General features: G+C 46.0%; 1 long non-coding RNA gene across 1 annotated transcript; it reads left to right on the forward strand.

Moving 5' to 3' along the window:
- The first annotated feature begins 9,644 nt into the window (after positions 1–9,644).
- On the forward strand, positions 9,645–12,624 carry LOC306661458. Its single transcript, XR_013763878.1, has 3 exons — positions 9,645–9,783; positions 10,445–10,533; positions 12,554–12,624. It is a non-coding gene; the product is annotated as an uncharacterized lncRNA (long non-coding RNA).
- The last annotated feature ends 7,241 nt before the right edge of the window (positions 12,625–19,865 follow it).

The raw sequence follows: 19,865 nt of genomic DNA on the forward strand, positions 1-19,865 counted from the left end.
GCATATTTGTGTGGATCTATTTCTGTGTTCTTCGTTCTGTTTCATTCATTTGTGAATGAGTCTACTCTTTCACCAATACTACACAATCTTGATTATTGTAGCTATGCAACACAATGGACTGATTCTGTCCATTTTATTCTTATTTTCCAAATTTTATTAGCTATAATTTCCTTTGTTTTTCCATATAAATTTTTAAATACTATTGATATTTACAAAACATCTTGCCAGAATTTTTATAGGAGTTACATTAAAACTGTATATCAACTTGAGAAGAATTGATAGTCTCGCTGTTGAGTTTTTCAATCCATAAACATGGTATATATTTTCATTTATGTCAGTCTTATCAGCATTTAATAATCTTCAGCATGTAAGATCTGCATGTTTTATTAGATTTATACCTAAGTATATTTAATTTCTTGAGTGATATATTTAAAAATTTGATGTCTATGTGTTCATTGATGGTATGTAAAAGTGCAATTTATTTTTTGTATGTTTAACTTGTATCCTGTGTCGTTGTTGAACCTATTTATTAGTTCTAGGAGCTTGTTTCTTTAAAAAAAAAATTGGGGACTGTCAGTGTATATAATCATGCCACCTACAAATAGGCATTTCTTCCTGTTCCTGAGTGACTTTTTACTTCCTTTTTCTTGTCAGATTGCATTGGTGAGGATTTTGAAACCTATGTTGAATAAGAGTGGTGAGAGTAGATATCCTGGCCTTATTCCAGATCTCAGGAGGAAAACATTTTACCATTAACCTTAATGGTATGTTTTTTATCATTAAGTATAATGTTAATTATAGGGATTTGGGGAGCAGATATTCTTTATCAGAGTGAGGATATTTCCTTCCCTTCCTATTTTTCTGAGAGTGTTAAAAATATTGATTGATTTTTCAATATTGAATCAGCTCTGCATCCCCAGAATAAACCCCATCAAGTCACAGTGTATACTTTTTTTTTATATATTGCTGAAATCTATTTATTATTATTTAAAAGGAGTTTTTGCATCTTTATTCATGTGGATATTGATTTGTAGTTTTCTTCTTTTGTACTATATTTATACGGTTGTTATGTCAGCTTAAAAATGAATTGGGGAAGCCAGGTGTGGTGGTCCATGCTTGTAATCCCAGCAGCTCAGGAGGCTGAGTCAGGAAGATTGTGAGTTCAAAGCCAGCCTCAGCAATAGCAAGGCACTAAGCAACTCAGTGAGACGCTGTCTCTAAATAAAATACAAAATAGGGCTGGGGATGTGGCTCAGTGGTTGAGTGCCCCTGAGTTCAATCCCTGGTACCCCCCCCCAAAAAAAAAAAAAAAAAGAAAAAGAGAATTTGGGACTATTTCCTTCTTATTTATTTATTTTTTTGCAGTACTAGGGATTAAGCCTAGGGGTGCTCTACCACTGAGCTACCACTCCAGCCCTTTTTTATTTTTATATTTTTGAGACAGGGTCTTGCTAAATTGCTGACGCTGGTTTAGAATTTGTGATCCTCCCGATTCAGCCTCCCAAGTTGCTGGGATTACAGGCGTGCCTCACCATACTTGGCTCCTATAGTGAGACAAGGAAATAATAGAAATTGCTATAGTTGTGTGTTCTGTAGTAATAATAAGCTATATTGGCATTTGCTGGACTTGTAAAACTAAAATAAAGGCGCCTGGTGACAAACTTGCTGTGTGGCAGGATGACACTCCTGATCAATGTCGATATGAACCTTTAATCTACGATTTGAGTGGTAGCTCCTAGTATAGTCGTGTTCTGGTCTTTATCAATGAAGACCAGAGCATGACTGGGCTGAAAATCACTACTTAAACCTCTGGACTTTTGGAGCAAACTGTCAGCAGCACCATGACCAGAGGACTTCACGTCGCTGTCTCTTGACTGCCCCGGCTGCTGTCCACTCCATCACTGATTGCTGATCGACTATTGTCACTGAGGCCAGACGACTGACCACCTCTCCCATGGCGACGACTTCCACCCAGCTTCCGGCTTATTGGACACCCCAGGATGTTCAGATATCCGAGGAGCTGAGAGAGGCTACGGCTGAGAAGAGTGCCCTCAGTCTGCTGACTGACTTCTTGGCTAAGAGACATTGCATTGAGTAAGGGCATGGGGACTGGACTCTAGGTGAACAAGGGAGTGAATCTTCAATGTATTTGTGACTTGCTATCATTAGGGATGTTAAGTTGGGTGTGCATTCCATGACTAAAATCCACTTGTTGGAACCAAACTTGATTCCTCTCTTACTGCTTGCAACAGCTCCTCCTTTTGCATTTACTGGATGAAGTTGTGGAAAACTAGTGTTAAGTGTTCTTTAAATGTTTATTTCAGTGAAACACGTGGGCCTTGATATTTATTTGCTGGGAAGTTTTGAGTTAGGAGTTCCTTTTTCCTTAGGCGTCATGAAGCTCTCTGAACCATCTGTTTCACCTGGGTGAGCTGTGGTGGTCTTCCACCGCCTCCAAGCAGGGCCGTCCTGTGGACCAAGCCTTCAATTACAATGGGTCCTTGGGGTGGGGGGCATTTAAGTGACCTCTAAGCCGCAGCCCGACCACCTCAGGATTTACTGCACTCCCTGCCCAGGTGGTGTCCCCAGGCCCCTTTCTATCTGAGTGTCCCTTTGACTTTGGGAAAACACGGCAGAGCTCCAGGAAAGGCCTGAGGAGTCAGATCAGGGCTTCATTTCTCACTGTGACCTCAAGTCCCTTAAACTCTTGGAACCTCATTTGCCCCATCTGTATACACTTGACCCTCAGGACTGCTCACAGGGTTGAATAATGTCATATAGTCCCTCCTGCCTGCTCGCTTTTAGCCTTTGCACTAAATAATTTCCCAATACTTGGGAGATCTCTTGAGGGCTTTTAAAAATCCTATTCTTTATTAATTTCTTTACTTCTGCCTCTACCTGCCCTGAACTCCCCAGAGAGAAGATGCTGAGATCTGGGGCTCCTAGGAAGCCCCTGAGAGGTTTCTGAGCCTGGACAGATAAGGCTGACTCTTCCTGCGATTCCCAGAAGGGAGAGAGAACAATGGGCTGGATACACAACGTCACTGTCAGCGCCGTGCACTGTGAAACCAATCTCCTCTTACACCTCTGCTTGACTTTCCTCCTAAGTTCTCCTTCCTCATTCAGAGCTCTTTACCCCTGTAAAAAGCAAAACAGGAACAAAGAGAAGGTCTTTGCATGTCTCGGAATAATAAATGGTTTACTTTTTTTTTTTTTTTTTTTTTAATCAGAGTGCCAGTAAGATCAATTCTTTGGATCTAAGACTGGCTGTCTGTGGGCTTTTATGGTGTTTGACCTTGAGCACAGCTCTGGCTGAAATAGGCTTGAGATGCAGAAATCTATGCTCCGCCCCCTCCCCAGCCCTCAGGAGAGGAGCTGTCACTCACACCCACCGTGTCAGCTTGTCTGGGGCTGCAGCTGTGGACAGTTACGCAGCCGCCGTACCCCAGCACTTACACGCAGAAGTTCTGCAGTTCCCACTCTTTCCTTGGCCAGTCGAGGCGTGTACATCTGGGTGCTCTGCACTCACAGATGCGTTCTGCCATGAAGGTGGGAGGATGCTCAGTGTGAAGCTGATCATTGCGAACTTGGTGACTAAAAACAACAGAAATTTATTCTCTCCTAGGTCTGGAGGCCAGTTACCTGAAATCCAGCTTGTGAGGCTTTAGGAGAGGCTCCAGTACTGCCTCTTCTGGCTTTTGCCGTCTGTCCTGGCACCGCCCCAGCCTCTGCCCCTTCTTCACGCGGCCTTCTCCTCGGTGTGTCCATCTTCTCTTCTCTCTATCCCTCAAACCCGCCTCTGCCTTTCTCTGTCAAGGACACTTGCTGTTGGATTTAGGGCTCGTGTGGCTAAGTCTCCTCTCAATATCCTTAACTTAATCACATCTGCAAAAACCTTTTTGCAAAAAAGGCCACAGTCCAGATTTCGGATATTCAATAAGCATATGCTCTTTTGGAGGTGGTGAGTGAGGTGCATTTTTTAACCCTACCACAGAGGAATAAGGATCACTTCTGGTTGGATGACTTGTGGGTATCTTCTCTTTAGCACTACACTTGATGTTTGGAACGACTGAAAGCTTTTTGTAAACTGGCAATCCAGACAGTTCCTGGGAAAATACAGAAATGGCCAGGTGGCCATATAAATGCTATAATTCTGGTTATTTCTCTAATATTGAAATTTCACTCATTCCAAATAGTTTATAATGTGTATGGTTGCTAAGACTCAGAAATGCAAAAAGGAAACCCTTGACCGTTTACCTGTAATTTCTATCTCAAGCTTCATTTACTTCATAGGAAAGAGTCAAGTTGCTTTGAAAACATCTCAGATTCTCCTCCGATTTCTCTGTCGCTTTAGATTTAAATTCAGTTAAGTATCTACCCTCCTTACCCTTCTTGGGCTGATTCCAATTTCGCTGGCTGGGTAGACTGGACAGCACTGTGGTTGTGATGGAGCCTTCAGGCCCAACTTAAGCAGCAGCAGGGCCTTCCTGCCAAGCCCCTCTCCTGGAACTCTCCAGCCCTGCTCTCAGGGATCCTGTCTCTCAGGGATCACAGTTCTTGGTGACCTGATGGCCAGTGACTTGGAACCCACTTGTCAAGGGTTTTACCTGGTTTGGGGTAGCTTCAACATGGAGGCTAAGCCTAGGGAAAGCAACATTTGACTGGGGTTTTCAAAACCTAAAGGCAGAGAAGTTTTTTCTTCTCCAGGGTCTCCGTGACTCTTTTCCAATGTCAGCCTGGAACGTCTGGGCCTGAAAAGAGATGGCTGCAGGTTGTCAGGAACATCAAAACCCCAGAACAGAATTGCTCTGTGCCACCCTCTCCCCTGGCCATGGGTGACTGGTATGGGTTCCTTCACCTTAACACCTTGATCAAGTTCATCCTCTTCACTGAGGTGGAGTTAGGGTCAAAACTTGTTTATTCTTGTTTTTTTTTTTTTTTTTTTTTTTTTGTGGGAGAAGTTGTCTAAAATGCACACAAGTCCTCTGAGAAATATGATCATCCAACTGTGAAAGTTTAAAAGCAGCGTGAGGAGAGCCCTGTGCTCCCCAGGATCTCTCTCCCCTGGGTGTCTGAGATCCAGCGCCCACAGGGTTCCATCCACCTGTGTCTGGCTGTCTCACCACAAGCATCACTCTGCAGAGCCGTGGGTTCTTTGCCAAAGCACCTCAAGGTGCAGGGCATAGACATTTGGCCTGGCTCCTGGGCCCCCACTAAATCCTATAGGTCCCCTGGGAAAGTGAAGACAGGAACTCTGGGCGTTCAGGTCCTTTCGGGTCTCTGCTGTTTGTAACTGCTCTGTAGTGGAGGTCCCAGCTACTCTGGACTGCCATTGCAGGAGGACAGTGCTCTGGCTGAGTGGACTTCACCAGGTAAGCTGAATATTCACCATGGCTGATCTCTGTATGGCCAGATGGTAACGTTCACCATTCAAAGCTGAGGCCAAAACCAATTACCACCAACACTGAAAGAACTTATGGGATGTGAGATGGAACTGGCCTCTTATTGGAAATTCAATTGTTTGCTCTCACGAAAGGTGGAAAACACGCCTTTATTACATATGCCTCCAACACGGCCATGTATAAATCCTTGGCATCTCCTTTAAACATGTATATATTTCTTACATAGTTACAGTAGTGTATAACATAATTTCGCTTTTAAGAATACATTTTTAAAAATTCAATAAGCACTGTATTTATGAGTCAGACTGCCCTGGATTTAGCCGTGTCTAATTTAGGTCTCATGTAGAACAGTAAAAATTAAAAATGAGTAATCCAGCTCTCAATGAAAGATATTTCCATCACAGTAACTCAGACTCTTTTTCTTTTTCTTTTGGGTGAAATTTTAAAGTAAGTTCACCCCAGGCCCCAGGTTACTGTATTTTATAATGTGAAGACAACAAAATATAAAAGTGTGATGAATGCTCTTTATCATGACTAATTGCTCAGTTTGTTGTTTCAATAAAGTAAAACTTCATGGTGAAATAGTGTACTAGGAAGAGCTTTAGAAAAGCTTTCTGCTGACATGCTTACAAAAGGACAAACGCAGGTGGAGATGTCCTCAGTGTGAAAACCATGGACTCATTTCCTGCGGTGGGGCTGACTGGCAGATGCAGGCGGGCTGTTCAGGGCCAGAGTTGCTCCTTAGTGCTGACTTTGCAATCGTGCCAGCTTGGTTTCCAGTCAACCAATGGGTCGGTTTCCATTACTTCAATAACGCAGAAATTCGCCAAGAGCAGTCGTGCATGCCTGTAATCCCAGCAGCTGGGAAGGCTGAGGTAGGAGGATCCCGAGTTTGAAGCCAGCCTCAGCAAAAGCGAGGCTTTAAGCAACTTAATGAGACCCTGTCTCTAAATAAAATGCAAAATAGGGCTGGGGATGTGGTGGGGTGCCCCTGACTTCAAACCCCGGTACACACACACACACACAAAAGCAGAAATCTCACTTTATCAGCTATTCGAAGGTTTCAGAGAGGGATTCCTTTGGCTCTGATGACGTTTGCTCCTGTGCCATTGTTCCTCGCTGGTGCCCGTTCTCCCAGGAGGTCTTACTGTGTCACCCATCCAACATCATACACTGCTTTTATCCAGGAATTGTCAGCAGGAGAGACCACCATAATATTCAGTTGCCATTTTACTTACCAGGGGAAGGCTTTTTCCAGGAACGTTGGGGAAGCCACCAGGTCCATTATGACAGCCTTTGTTAAAGGTGAGTGAATCTGGGGGACCAAGTTTCTGATCCCTTTAAGAACATGGAATGTTGAGCTGCCCAATGTCCAGAAATCAAGTGCAAACCTAGACCAGGTAAGGATATTGTCAATATATAAGCTAGAGATTTAATTCCCCCGAGGCAATGAATTATAGTGCCATTAGTGATCTGTACCAAAGTATTGATAATTTCCAGATAAGAAATTGGTTTGGGGTTGATGAGGAGACAGCCATAGGAATAAAAGAGAGATCCTGACCTTCTGAAAGTCATTCAGAGGAACAAGCCCTTAGCACTGGCAGGAAGGCCCATATGGATGCCATCAGCCCCAAGGCGTCAATGATGGTCCGTGAATGCCTCTTAAAGGAAATCAAATATGGACTCCAAGAGGAAGATTCCAAAATATTCCAAGTCAGAAATTCCATAGTTTTGTAGTGGACAAGCTACTATTGGGGAAACCTCATGAATTGCCAGAGTCACTGAGTGGCTAACATAGCCGTCAAAGGAATAGGCCCTTAACGTGACCCATTTCCACTCCAGGGCTTTGGCTAAGTGACATGCAATCAACTGTGAGAGAACCATCGTAATTATAATTCATATGGAGTTGGGTGTTCGATCCTTAGGTTTTTTTTTTGCCAGGATCTCCTGGTGCTGATGAGCAGGACTGGGGGTTGTAGACGGGGGAGTCTTCCTGGGTGAGCTGCTTCCCAGGGGGGCCTGGGCTCAGTGCTTCAGCTCACATATCCTTCAGATTAAACCCAAGTACCCATTTTCAATTCCGATGCATGAACTCAGCTTCTCCTAGCTTGGATGTCTGCCCTGGAAATTATGTGCCTACTAGAATAGGATCAAGATGATATGGAGCCCAGGATAATAGAAAGGGTAGTATTCCAGAAGTGGACCTAATTCTGGGACGAGTCAATGTGGTCCCTTTTTCTGACAGTGAATTTTATTCAGGGAGTCATCTGATACTTTCTCCATAAAGACAGATGGGATGCCATTTAAAAAAATATCGAACGGATCCCATTAGTTTATCGGAATCGATATTGTGAACGCTGGTTGCTTTTTGTATGGTTCTCCATGCACTTGAAACCTTAATAGCAAAACCATAACCAGTAGGGCTGGGGCAGAGCAAGCAGGAGCACCACGGTGGGGGTTCTGTTTGAGCGTGTCCCCAAAGGTCATGTATTTGCAGCTTAGACCTCAGAGTGGTGATGCTGGGAGGGGTGGAACCTTAAGTAGGTGGGGTTTAGTGCGAGGTAATCAGGTCACTGGGGACACGGCCCTTGGAAGGTCTTGGGGGACCCCAGTTAGTTCCCCATGAGAGTGAGTTTTTATAAAAGAGTCAGGCTGAGGCTGGGGTTGTGACTCAGTGGCAGAGTGTTTGCCTGGCATGTGTGAGGCCCTGGGTTCAATCCTCAGCACTACATATAAATAAATAAATAGCAAGCCCGACCCTTCCCTGCCCTCTGGCTTCTTGTCTTGTCCTGTGATCGCTCCTCACACGTGTGCTCCCACCATGACACCATGCACCATGTGATGCAGCCAGGGGTCCTCGCCAGAGCTGAGTAGATGTTGGCACCATGCTCGTGAACCTTCAAATCTGTGCGTTAAATAAACCTCTTTTCTTTATACAGACCCATCCTCAGGTATTTTATGATAGAAATGGAAAACTGACTAGTATAGTATCTCAAGGCAAGGAAGTAAGGGAATGCTGACTCTCTAAATAAACAAGGAAAGGAAGGAAGGAGAAGAAGAGAGAGAGAGAGAGGAATGGGGGCATGTCAAAGGGACATAAGAGCAAACTGAAGGAGCTCCCAATGACCAAAGCTGGAAAATTTTGAGTCAAATAATGATAATCATGGATATATACAAAAGAATAAAATGCTCTGAGCCCATATTGATATAAGCGCAAACCTGCCTTAAAGAGAATTTCAGAGCCGGGGTTGCGGCTCAGTGGTAGAGTGCTTGCCTAGCATGTGTCTTCGCTGGAGTTTGATTCTCAGCACTGCATCTAAGTAAAATAAAGGTCCATCAACAACTAAAAATACATTTTTTAAAAAAGAGAATTCCAAATTATATATGTGGACTCTCTCCCCACCTTTCCCCTTGATTGTGGGTCAGATTCAGTGACCTGCTTCCAAAAAAATAGAGCATGGTAAAGGAAACCTGGGGAAGCCTGGCAGGCACCAGCTTAACCAAGTGACCAGGTTGACATCACCGTGGCTCATCATGTTGGTATCCTGCGACTTTTGATAGCACGGGAAGGGCATATTATCTCTGTGGTGCTTTTGGCAAAACCTTACGACCCCAGCCTGACAGTGAGAAAGCATCAGAAGAGCCAACTCAGGGATGTTCTCCAACAAACCCGATGACTCACTCTGCTTTAAAACTTTCAGGTCATGAAAACAAGGAAAGTAGAACCATAGACTGGATCCTAGGGCTGAAAAGGAAACTGACTGGGAAACCAGTGAAATCAGCAGAGAGTGGAGTTAATTAACAGTAGCCAGCTAGCGTTACCTTCTTGGTTTCGACAAATGCACTGTGATTATGTACGATGCTGACATTAGGAGGAGGGTGGAGCAAATGTGAGAACTCTCTGAAGCATTTTTGCAGTTATGTGTAAATCAAAAATTATTCCAAAATAAAAATCTTCATTAAGAAATCAATCATTTTCCCAATCAACCCGATGACCACCTGAGATGAGTCGGTGTTCAGCGCTCAGGGTGCTGGGAATTCAGAGGCATTCTCTGGTTCTGGGCTAATCAGAAAACCCTGAAGCCTCAGTCTAAAGTCTGCCACCAAAACTTGCTGGAAGATTGTCAAATGTCTGAGGTGCATTTTCAAGACCGTTTTGAAAATGGTCTTAAATATTTGGAAATGTCTCCATCTCTGGGCAAGAACGGGTTTAAGAAGGCAAAGGACCCAGTATTCCTAATGGTCCACAGCAGGATGGGTCACAGTGCCCACGTGGCCCTGCCAGAGCTGACCGAGGTCACGTGGCGGCTGTGTCTGTGCAGAAGGTCCTGCCAGGTCGGGAACCGGATGTCTGCCCGGAGCCCAGAGCCTGAAGCTACAAGTGAGCTTTACACTTTTTGTACTGAAAGTTTAGGACTCAAATTGTGCAAGTATGATACTTGAGCGCAGGAATAATAATAGTGCAACACACGCAGCAGCTCCATTGTTCCTGTTATTGTTGCGCTGCACATCGGCAGGACCACACGCTCACTTCCCATGGCACATAAAGAAATATAATGGGTCCTGGCTGGGGAGATAACTCAGTTGGTAGAGTGCTTGCCTTGTAAGCACAAGGCCCTGGGCTCAATCCCCAGCACTGACCCCCTGGCCAACAAAAGATAGGGCTGGAATGTGGCTCAGTGGTGCCCCTGAGCTCAGTCCCCGAAATCCTGTCAAAAGCAGAAATATAACAGATCTTTTTGTGCCTGGCAGAATAATAGCTTAGTATTTTGACTACTGTGGATTCTAGATTGGGTACCAAGGTTTCAGCGCTTGGGCATATCTAAAAGTCCTCATCTTTGCAGAAAACAGCATTCTACAGCAAAGATTATTTATATATCTTTTGTTGAAAATGTTGGCTTCTATAGATTCAAAGCTATGAGGAATTATCTTCTTAAAATATCCTTTAGTCTACTATTTTGAATTTGACTAGTAAAAGCAAAATGTGTTTGGAGCACTTTTTTCTCTATCACGCTCTTAATTTCTTCATGTTCTATATTTAGGAAGCTTGAATCAAAGCTGATTAATCATAGAAGTTCCAAGACATGATTTTGGAATTTTACATTCTGAAGAAATCCTAAGAATCAGAAACGTGTGTATGGAAATTTGCTGGTGCACCTTTCTAAAGCTTATTTTACAGCCACAGGCTCTTAAGTTTAGGCCTCCATTGTTTTCCAAGTGGTAATTCAATTCCAAAAATCTTATTTCAATGAAAAGATAGTAGCCAATACAAATTATGATTGAGATAGTTTACTTGTTTCATACCAGGTCTTTGAGATCTGGTGTCTGTTCTACTCTGCATCCGTCAGGGCAGCCAGGCCTGGTGCTCGGTCACCACGTGGGTTACACAGCATCCTTCTAGACACCCCTCCCCCCAGCCTGCCTTGTTGCTTCCTCCCTGACCCTCTGGGGTTTCTGTTTCAACTTATTGGAAGCTGTCTTGTAAACAGCACCGCTAATCTGATCTTTCCAGGAGTGCTGAGTCCCTCTGAGTAATTAAGAAACCCTGGCCATTTGAACTCTTACCCTTAACTTTTGTGCTGCATCTATTTCCTCAACTCTGTTCTCAGACTAGGCATTTTTGTCTGTGCTCAATTCTTTGTCATACCTGCTAAGTGCAGCAAATAAAAACATACACACAAAAACATTTGGGATCGTCTAATCATTCTCAGAACTATGGGCTCAAATGAGCATATGAGCTACCTTGTAGCTACGGCAGGTGACAGTGTTACCAAATGATTCCCAACACTGGCTTAGCCTACAAAGTCTGTTTTCTTTCAGCTATACCTCAACTGCCAAACTATGGTCACGTATTCTTGGTGTTATTGTGGCAGCACCCCGCTTTAAAATAGCAATCTCTGATTAAAGATAACGCTAGCTGCTGTAACAAATAAACCCCAAATTTCCATGGTTTTACACAATCAACCACAGCTTCTTGCTCTGTAGCAATCTAGTTGGTGGAGATCAGGTGCCTTCTGTCTTGTTGCTCTGTGGTCCCCTAGGGCCTTGCAATCCCCTGCATCCAGCAAGTGGACCTGGAAGAGTCTGGAGGAAGCATGGGTGCTTGTTAAGAGCCTTGGCCTTAATACACATCACCTCCGTTCATAGTGTTTGTGAGAGCAGGATTGGCCTGTAACTTTCCTTTTTTATGCATTCTTTGCCTGCTCTTTGATAACCTGAAGTCAGACCAGATTTTGCTAACTAGCATGAAAGTCTCTATCCTTTATAAAAGGACATAAATTGGGGGCTATTTATCCTTTTCCTCTTCCTTGGAAGTGTTTGGGTAAAACTAAGACTTAACTATTGCTTTAATGATCAGAAGATTTTCCATTAAAGTTGCCTGATCGCTTCCTTGCGGAAAGATTTTTGGCTCTTGATTCAGTTTTTTAGCTGGTTGTGGGATGATTCAGGTTTTCCATTCTTTATCGATTTTGGTAGTCTCCATATTTTTTAAGGAGTCAATCCATTTTAACCAAGTTTTCAAACCTCATGAACTTGTTCACAGTACGCCCTTCATATCTTTTTTTATCTCTGCAGCATTGATATTGTATTTCCTTTTTCATTTCTGATACTATTTATCAACCATTCTTAGAAAGCTACTTGAGGATATTTTCCAGCAAAACAAAAGAGGGTAAACAGAAAAGGGGCAAACCTGGAAATAGTGGATTCCGAGCTGGGAGGGCAGAGCGGGAGAGAGCACTCAGGAGAGAGTGGGGTTGACTTTGAAAATGCCAGTCACGAGGGAGAAGGGGACCAGGGGCCTTCTTCAGAATAAGAGGGGGATTACAGATGGAGGGAAGACTCAAAGGTTGGGAAAAACTGAGGATATAAAGTTAAATAAAAAGGGAGATAGTTAAACAAAAAGAGAAAGGAAATTAGAATAAACTTACCAGGGCATAACACCACGTATGGCCTAACTCTGGGGAGTGGATGGGGTGTCATGGTGGAGAATCCATTTGTCCTTCACAGTAGAGCTGTTCTCCTCCCTGTGGCTTGGTGTTGTACAATTACACCCCTGGAAAAATAAAAGACACCGTGTGGTCCAGAATGGGACAATACTGGCACAGTACAGTAATGAAACGCTTTTTAAAAATATTGGTCTCAACTTTCAGAGTGAGTGTACAAACTAGAAAGAGGTGAAGCACAGAAGTGAAATTTAATCAGCCTTGAAAATACAAACGAGTGGAAATACAGATGTCGTCATAGCATGCATCTCCGTTCTCATGGCCGTTTTTCCTTAGGTAAGTCCCCAGGGGCAGGGGGCTGCAGATCTGGGCGGGCACCTTTATAATCGACATGCTACCAAACTGGCCTATAGAAGAGGGTCCCAGTTTAAACCCTCCCAATCCATTTCCCTGTTCCCACCAGCTTCCGTTCTTCCAGGACGTCCTCAGAGCTTCCTGTGCACTTGGGGTGACTTTCTCCATCGCCGAGTCTGGCTGCTGATGCTTCGCCTTTGATCCACTGTTGCATTGGCGGGTAAGTGGGGCGTGCGCCTCATTATCATCTCAAAGCGAGGAGTCTCCTGCTAGATATTTAAAATATAGTTTTTTTTTCCTTGTTATCAAAGTGAAGTGTGCTCATTGTAGAATCAGCAGGGTGGCGGCCGCCAGCCTGCGCAGAGGCAGGAGATCTGAGACCAGGGCGGGCGCCCTGTGGCATCTCCTCCACCAGGACAGAAACAGAAGAGACAAGCTCTGTCCCGTTTGCCAGTTGCTGGAGAGACCAGGAGCACCGCGTCCTGTAGCCTCCCCAAGGCAGCGGCGGGGTTTGACCCGGCTGCTATGCTGTGGCTGGTGGTCTCATCCGCTCACTCTCTTCACCTTCCTCCTCCTGCCTCACTGGTGCCTCTGCGCTGCTGGAACCCCGCGGCGCCTGCTCCTCCGGGCAGTGAGGGCCGGCAGCTGGTTAATTTAGAACTGGTAATGACTCAGAACCCTCAGGAAACGTGTGTTACCTCACCTGGGGCCACTTGATTCCCCAGCGTGGGGGAAAGCGGAAGGAACCCTGCGAGAGCCATCGAGATCCAGACTGGATCTGTGAACACGGGGTGTCCTGGGGGCTCCCACGCCCCTTGGGAGTCCGCCTGACCTGTCCCCAAGCTCCCTCCTCAGCTGGGTGGCTGGCTTCCTCCCGCTTGGCCCTTGCTTTCCTGCGACTTTCTTCAACGTTGCTAATTCCATATGGCAGCTCTGATTCCCAGGCACCTGGCAAACTTGGTAAGGAGGATTCAGAGGGAGCCCTGGCTCGGGCAGGGCTGGCCTGTGGCCTCTTCACTCTCTCCTGCCTCCTCTCCTGCACAGGTGACCTCCTAGGGCAGGCTTGGGCCTCTCTAGGCTCCTGGGGGGTCCAGGCTGCCTAGCCCTGGTCACAGAGGTCCCAGTGAATTAAAATGTCCCCATGGAGGTGTTGCGTTTTGTGCTGGGCGTCAGACACCCCTGTGTGATGACCTGCTTCCTGTCAACATGGCCACAGCACCCTGTTCTTTGATCAGACACCAGATGTGGTTAGCATCTACACTCAGTTGACTTCGTTTCCTTGTAGTTCTGGGGATGGATTCCAGGGCCTGCTGCAGGCTAGGCAAGTGTTCTCCCACTGAGCTACCTCCCTGGCCATAAGTTATGTTGACTTAGTAAAGGAGACTAGCCTCAGTGATGGGTGGGCCTCGTCCAATCAGCTGAAGGCTCTAAGAGAGAAACTGAAGTTCCCCCGGAGAAGAAGCAATTCTGCCTCAAGACAAAGGATCTGCCCCTGGCCCTACCTGGTTGCCAGGCTGCCAGCCTTTGGTTCTGTTCATACTTACCTAGATACTGTCGATACTACAGGCACGTGTGCAAACACACACGCTTCTCCTGCTGCTCTGTGTGTGTCGTGCACACAAGTGTCGTGTGTGCGTGTCTCCACTGGATCTGTTTCTCTGGAGGAACTTCACTGCTCCACCTGTTGTTTATTTTAATATGGCAAGTCTATTACAGAAAATTAAAAATAACAAATAACCCCCAAAAATTGTGGTAGCAATTTCAGTGCCACAAAATAATCACTACTAACTTTTTAAAAGGCATATATAGGTATACATATTTCAAAAATGTGTTTTTTATACATTTTTATAGGTTTTCCTTTTGTTATGAATAGCCGTGTCGGTAGGTACAGGAGCACAATTCCTGCGGAGCGTCGCATTTTGGAGTCTCCACAGTGATTTGCTTACTCCTTCCCTTTCTGCTGGAACATTGCCATCTTTGTGTTTTGCTATGATAAACAACACCGTAAGGAACATCTCTTCGTGCCTCTGACTATTGCCCCCTGAGGACATGTTCCGGCCTTCCTCTTACATCCCCACACCCCCTTGCACACAATATAGGGTTGGGTTTTTTTTCCAAAATAATTTCTACGGACTGCTAACCCCTTTGAGTGGGGTTCATGGATCCCTCGCAGTGGACAGACTTTAAGAGTGTAGTTGGATGTCATCATATAGGTAGACGGAGGCCGAGAGGGAGGAAGTGCTCCTCCCTACACAGCGCAGGCTGGGGACGGCGGGGGAGGCCCAGAACGCCTTTCAGGCTCTGCCTCCGAGGAACTGATCCACTCCCTTCAGCTGCTGGGTTTTTCTCTGGAAAGCTTTACACCTGCCCAGGTGATAGCCTTCAGCGGGTGGAAAGCCCGCGGAGCCCTGTCAACGCCCACCCGTAGCACCTGCCCCCCAGAAGCCAGCGGGTGACGGCTGAAAGAGGAAGCTGCAAGTCCTCCATTTCTTTTTGCTTGACTTTTTGATCAGGGAAACTATCCGGCAGGCAAGATAGATGGTTGCTACTGAACCAATGTTTAGGCAAATTGAACTGAGAAGAGGTAGTAATTAATCACACCAATAAAACGTCTCTTTCATTAGGAAGAAAGTTCTTGTGTTATAAAAGTAATATCTGGTCTTTAAAGCTGGGCTTGTTAAATGGTAGGAAGAACACCAACTACGTGCTGCTGTGCTGTCCACAGAGGGCCACAGCTCGTGCTGTGGTGGTGGATTTGCTTCCAGGGTTTTGGATTTGCAGTTCTTTTAATTCCCTATACTTTGTTTTCTCTAACGCTGCATCGCAAACGTCATCTGCGTTATGGTCAGTTTTAACACCTGTATAATATGCCACCTCCTGGTGCTGAACACAGGGTTGCTTCTGCTCCTTCCCTGGGGAACGCCTAGCTTGGCACACTTCCTGCAAGTCAGGTTGGGAGGGAAGCTTTAGGTGAGTGTGTTCTGTGATCACTGGTGTCCTTGGCTCCCCAGGATACAGGCAGGGATTGGCTTCCCTCAAGTAGGTATAGGATAGAAATTCTGGGAAGAGTTATTTCAGGTTTAATGTATGTGGGTAGGTCTAGCTGCCTTTCAGTTTAGTGGATGATGACCAGAAATAAGATAATCAGGAGAGCTCTAACCTGACAGAGCTCTCAAGTCCCGAGTGCTAAGTGAAGGGGCCCCTCTTCACATACCTGAATTCGCTTTATCAGATCTTCAGAAAACGGTCCTTCTTTCTGTGCACTGAGTTTGCACAATCCCTTATCAAGGCCACCCTGACCCACTTTGTGGAACTGAGACACCTAGAGAATGGGTCAGATTCCTGGGCCCTGCAGATGGACCTGGGAAAACACATTCTTAACCAGAAGCCCAGCGCATCTGGTGCCAGTGGCACATTAGCTCTCTCCAGGGGACACTCGATGCTGGATGATGGGGCGTGTGGGGGCGTGCAGACCCAGGGTGCCGTTCCATTCCTCAGGGAACATCTCCCCTGCTGTCTCGGCGGCAGGGGGTGAATCAATCTGACACGTTCCCCATGTGAACTGAACCCGGACTTCACTGGAGTCCACATTTTACATCAAGATTAGGTTGCAAATGGTACCAAAGATTTCCGGCCACCTCCTCTGAGGTAGGTATGAGTTTCAAAAATTTTAAATAATTTCACCTCATTGAAAGGTGAGGATCAGGCCTTGTATTTCACAAAATGAATGATAATTTTCCTTGCATCTAACGCTATTCAAGCATGATTATGCTCTGACAAGAGCCGGCTCACCGCGGGGCGTCTGTGTCCCCAGATGACAAGAGTAATGAGCTGGTCGTTAGGAACGAGAGATGCGCCGGGTCCATCTGACTCAGTGGGACGTGGGGACACGGAATTTCACCTGCATGTCTGGGCTGACCAATGGGTGTGGACCGCTGGACTAAACACAGCAACAGCAGAGGGACGGATGACCGGCTGAGAACACGGCACAGGACTTGAGGAGACCCTTCTCCACAGAAGCCGGCGAGCCTGGGAATGGATGCTCAGCATCTCACCTCAGGAAACGGGCTGGAGCCAAGATCAGATGCCACCGTACACCTGCTGGGATGGCTATGCCGACCACCGTAACGAGATCAGGGATGGACACGTGTTGGTGAGGACGTGGACAGGCTGCAGCCCACCGCCGGGGAAGGACTTCACGGTGGTTTGGTGGCTCTTCAGAAAGCTAAGTACGGAGTCACCACAGAGCCCGGCAGATCCACACCGGAGGTGTCCCCCAAGGAACCGAAAACACGTTTCAAACAGATGCTCCTCCGTGTTCTCCCTGACAGCCAAGAGGTGGGACAGTCCCAGCCCCGTCCAGAGGTAGAGGGTCAGCACCACGGTCCACACGCACAATGGAGCACTTCCAGCCTTAACTAGAAGTGCCCTACTGACTCGTGGACCACCCTCAGAAGCCCGCCGCTAAGTGACAGGGACAAGGGTCTACACGTTCTATGTTCCATTTACAGGAAACGTCTGGGCCCATCAACCTACGGGGATGGGAGGTGATGACTTAGGGGTGGAAGGGGCGGGGAAAGGAAGGGATAGGGAAAGGACCTGGGAATTCTGCTTGTGGAAATGAAAACACCCCCAAACTGACTGCCAAGGGTGGCATGACTGTGAACACCAAACCCCACCGCGTTCCGCGCTTCAAATGGGTGAATTGTATGGTATGAGAATTACATCCCAATAAGACCATTTTTATGAAAGAAAAATTAGCTAAATACATTTATAGCTTACATTTCTGATTCAGGGGGATGGAACAAATTCAGGATAATTATCCACGTGGAACTCTGATAACGCTGCAAGAGAAAGTAACAACAGAATACTTCAAGAAAACAGAGCAACGCAAAGCTACGTGTTAGTGCACAGCCTGTTATCCAAGAAACACCAGCTGGTGCTGCATTGAAATCACTGCCCATTAATATTAATAGGATGCTAATGATGATGAAATGGAAAATATTCCTTTTGTATATTGGTAAAGGTCCGTATCCAGGAGAACTTTTCCTGATCTTTTTCTGTCTCCATATGTGTCTGCAAGTGTATGTCTACATGTACTGTGTGTGCACAACTGCCGTGTGCAAACACGCTTGACTCTGCAGGTTTACTTATTCACATTCTTAGATCTGTGCAAATCGCTGGCAAGAGGCTTTTTCGTGCCTTGATGGCAGCCCTCGGTCTTGTCACTTGCCCTTGTTAGTGTGAGTAATGGGCGTTTTCCCTGGAGACCTGCTGCCTTCCCCACCCCCAGGAGATTCAAGCCTGCAGCCAGAGTCAGGAGCCCCGGGTCCCGAGAGGCCAGGGAGGCACGAGCACCCGGCGGACAGGCCGGGAGGCTTCTTATGCTCAGCGCTGGATTCCTTCTGCGTTTCATCTTCCATTTCCCCAAAGTCTTTCCCCGTGTGGCCAATTCGCTTGCTAATTCAACCAAAAACCTGATGATAAAAGTTTACACCCTGAGACTGAGAACGGAGCCCCTGAGAACAGGGGAAGAACAGGGAAAAATACAAGCAAAAAGTCAGATTTTCAAAACCAGGGCTGGGGATATCGCTCAGCTGGTAGAACGCTTGCCCAGCACGCGCAAGGTCCTGGGTTCAATTCCCAGCACCGCACACAACCGAAACAGCGCAAATTTTCAAAAACCATGACTATGTCGCAGGTGGACAGTTCGGCTTAGAAGGCTGCAGGCAGAGCTCAGGGACCTTCCATGCCCAAAGACAGAGTCAAGGCGGAGCCTGCTGTGTGGAGAACTGTCCCCCAGCCCTAGGGCTTCCGTGGCCACCGACTGTTGGGACACGCAGGTGTTTTGATGGAAATGCCAAGGTTCTCTCAGGAACACCGATTCTTATAATCCTGCAATTTTACTCCCCTGCAAGCCTGGTAAAGCATGTGACCGCCTTCATTAGCCCCTGTGGGACCAGCCAGGTCCGACCTCTGCCCGACTCCCTCACGCAGTGAGTACCTTTTTACATGACCTTGAGAATCAAGATATTCTTAAAACCTTTACCCCTTAAGTTTTACTTCAGGTTCACAGCAAAATCAGCAGAGGGTACAAGGAGTTCCTGTATGCTCCCCCATACCCACAGCCTCCCTATTATCAAGATTCCCCATGAGAGTGGCATGTTTGCCACCATCTAGGAACCTCTGTTGAGATATCAGCCAGACTCCACAGTTCACTCAGAGTTCACTCTTGACATTGTGAATTCTGTGGATCTGGACCAACGTACCATGACATGCATCCACAACAGTACCCAGAGCCCTCTGCACTCTCCCACCCAACCCCTGACAACCTCTGGTCCTTTTCTGTCTCCAGAGATCTGCCTTCTCTAGAATGTTGGGTAGTTGGGATCACGCACTATGCAACCTTCAGATTTATGTTTAGCTTTCTAATAAACTGCCGCTGTCTTCCGTGATGGCTGCCAGCAATGGACGGACGAGAGCTCCTGGTGTTTCTGGTCCTCATCAGCATGAGGTGGTGTTGGTGTTTCAGATTTTGTCTGCACAATGGTATTTCATGGTTGGTTTTCTGTGCCACTCCCTAAGGACGCAGGAAGTTTGGCATATGTGTCCATGTGCTTATTTACCGTCTATCTTCTTTGAGGAGATGTCTTTTGCCCACTTTTAAAATGCGGTTGTTCATTTTCTTATTATGGAGTTTTAAGCATTCTTGGTGTGTTTGGCTCTAAGTCCTTTATCAGATATGCCTTTTGCAAATATTTTCTTCCAGTCTTGTGGCTTGTCTTTTCGTTCTCTCGACATTATCTTTTGCAAAGCAGAAGTTTTAATTTTAGCAAAACCCGGCCTATCAATTATTTCTTTCGTGGCTTGTGCTCTTTGTGTAGTGTCTGAAAAGTCATTTCCACTCTCAAAGTCATCTGGGGTTTCGCCCGTGTTATCTTCTGGAAGTCTTATAGTTTTGTGCTTTACATTGAGGTCTGTAATCCATTTTAAGTTAACTTTTGTGAAGGGCGTAAGACCTGAGTCTAGTCTCATTTGTTTTTCAGGTGGATCGCTGGGCATTTTTTACAAAAAACTTCCTATGTCTTCATTTCCCCTTTGTGAGGGCTCTTTCAAAGTTAAACCATTCAAAGTCAATTCTTAACCAGTTTTCAAACACAGTTAG

This window comes from Sciurus vulgaris (assembly GCF_902686455.1).
Source record: "Sciurus vulgaris genome assembly, chromosome: 5".
Taxonomy (NCBI): domain Eukaryota; kingdom Metazoa; phylum Chordata; class Mammalia; order Rodentia; family Sciuridae; genus Sciurus; species Sciurus vulgaris.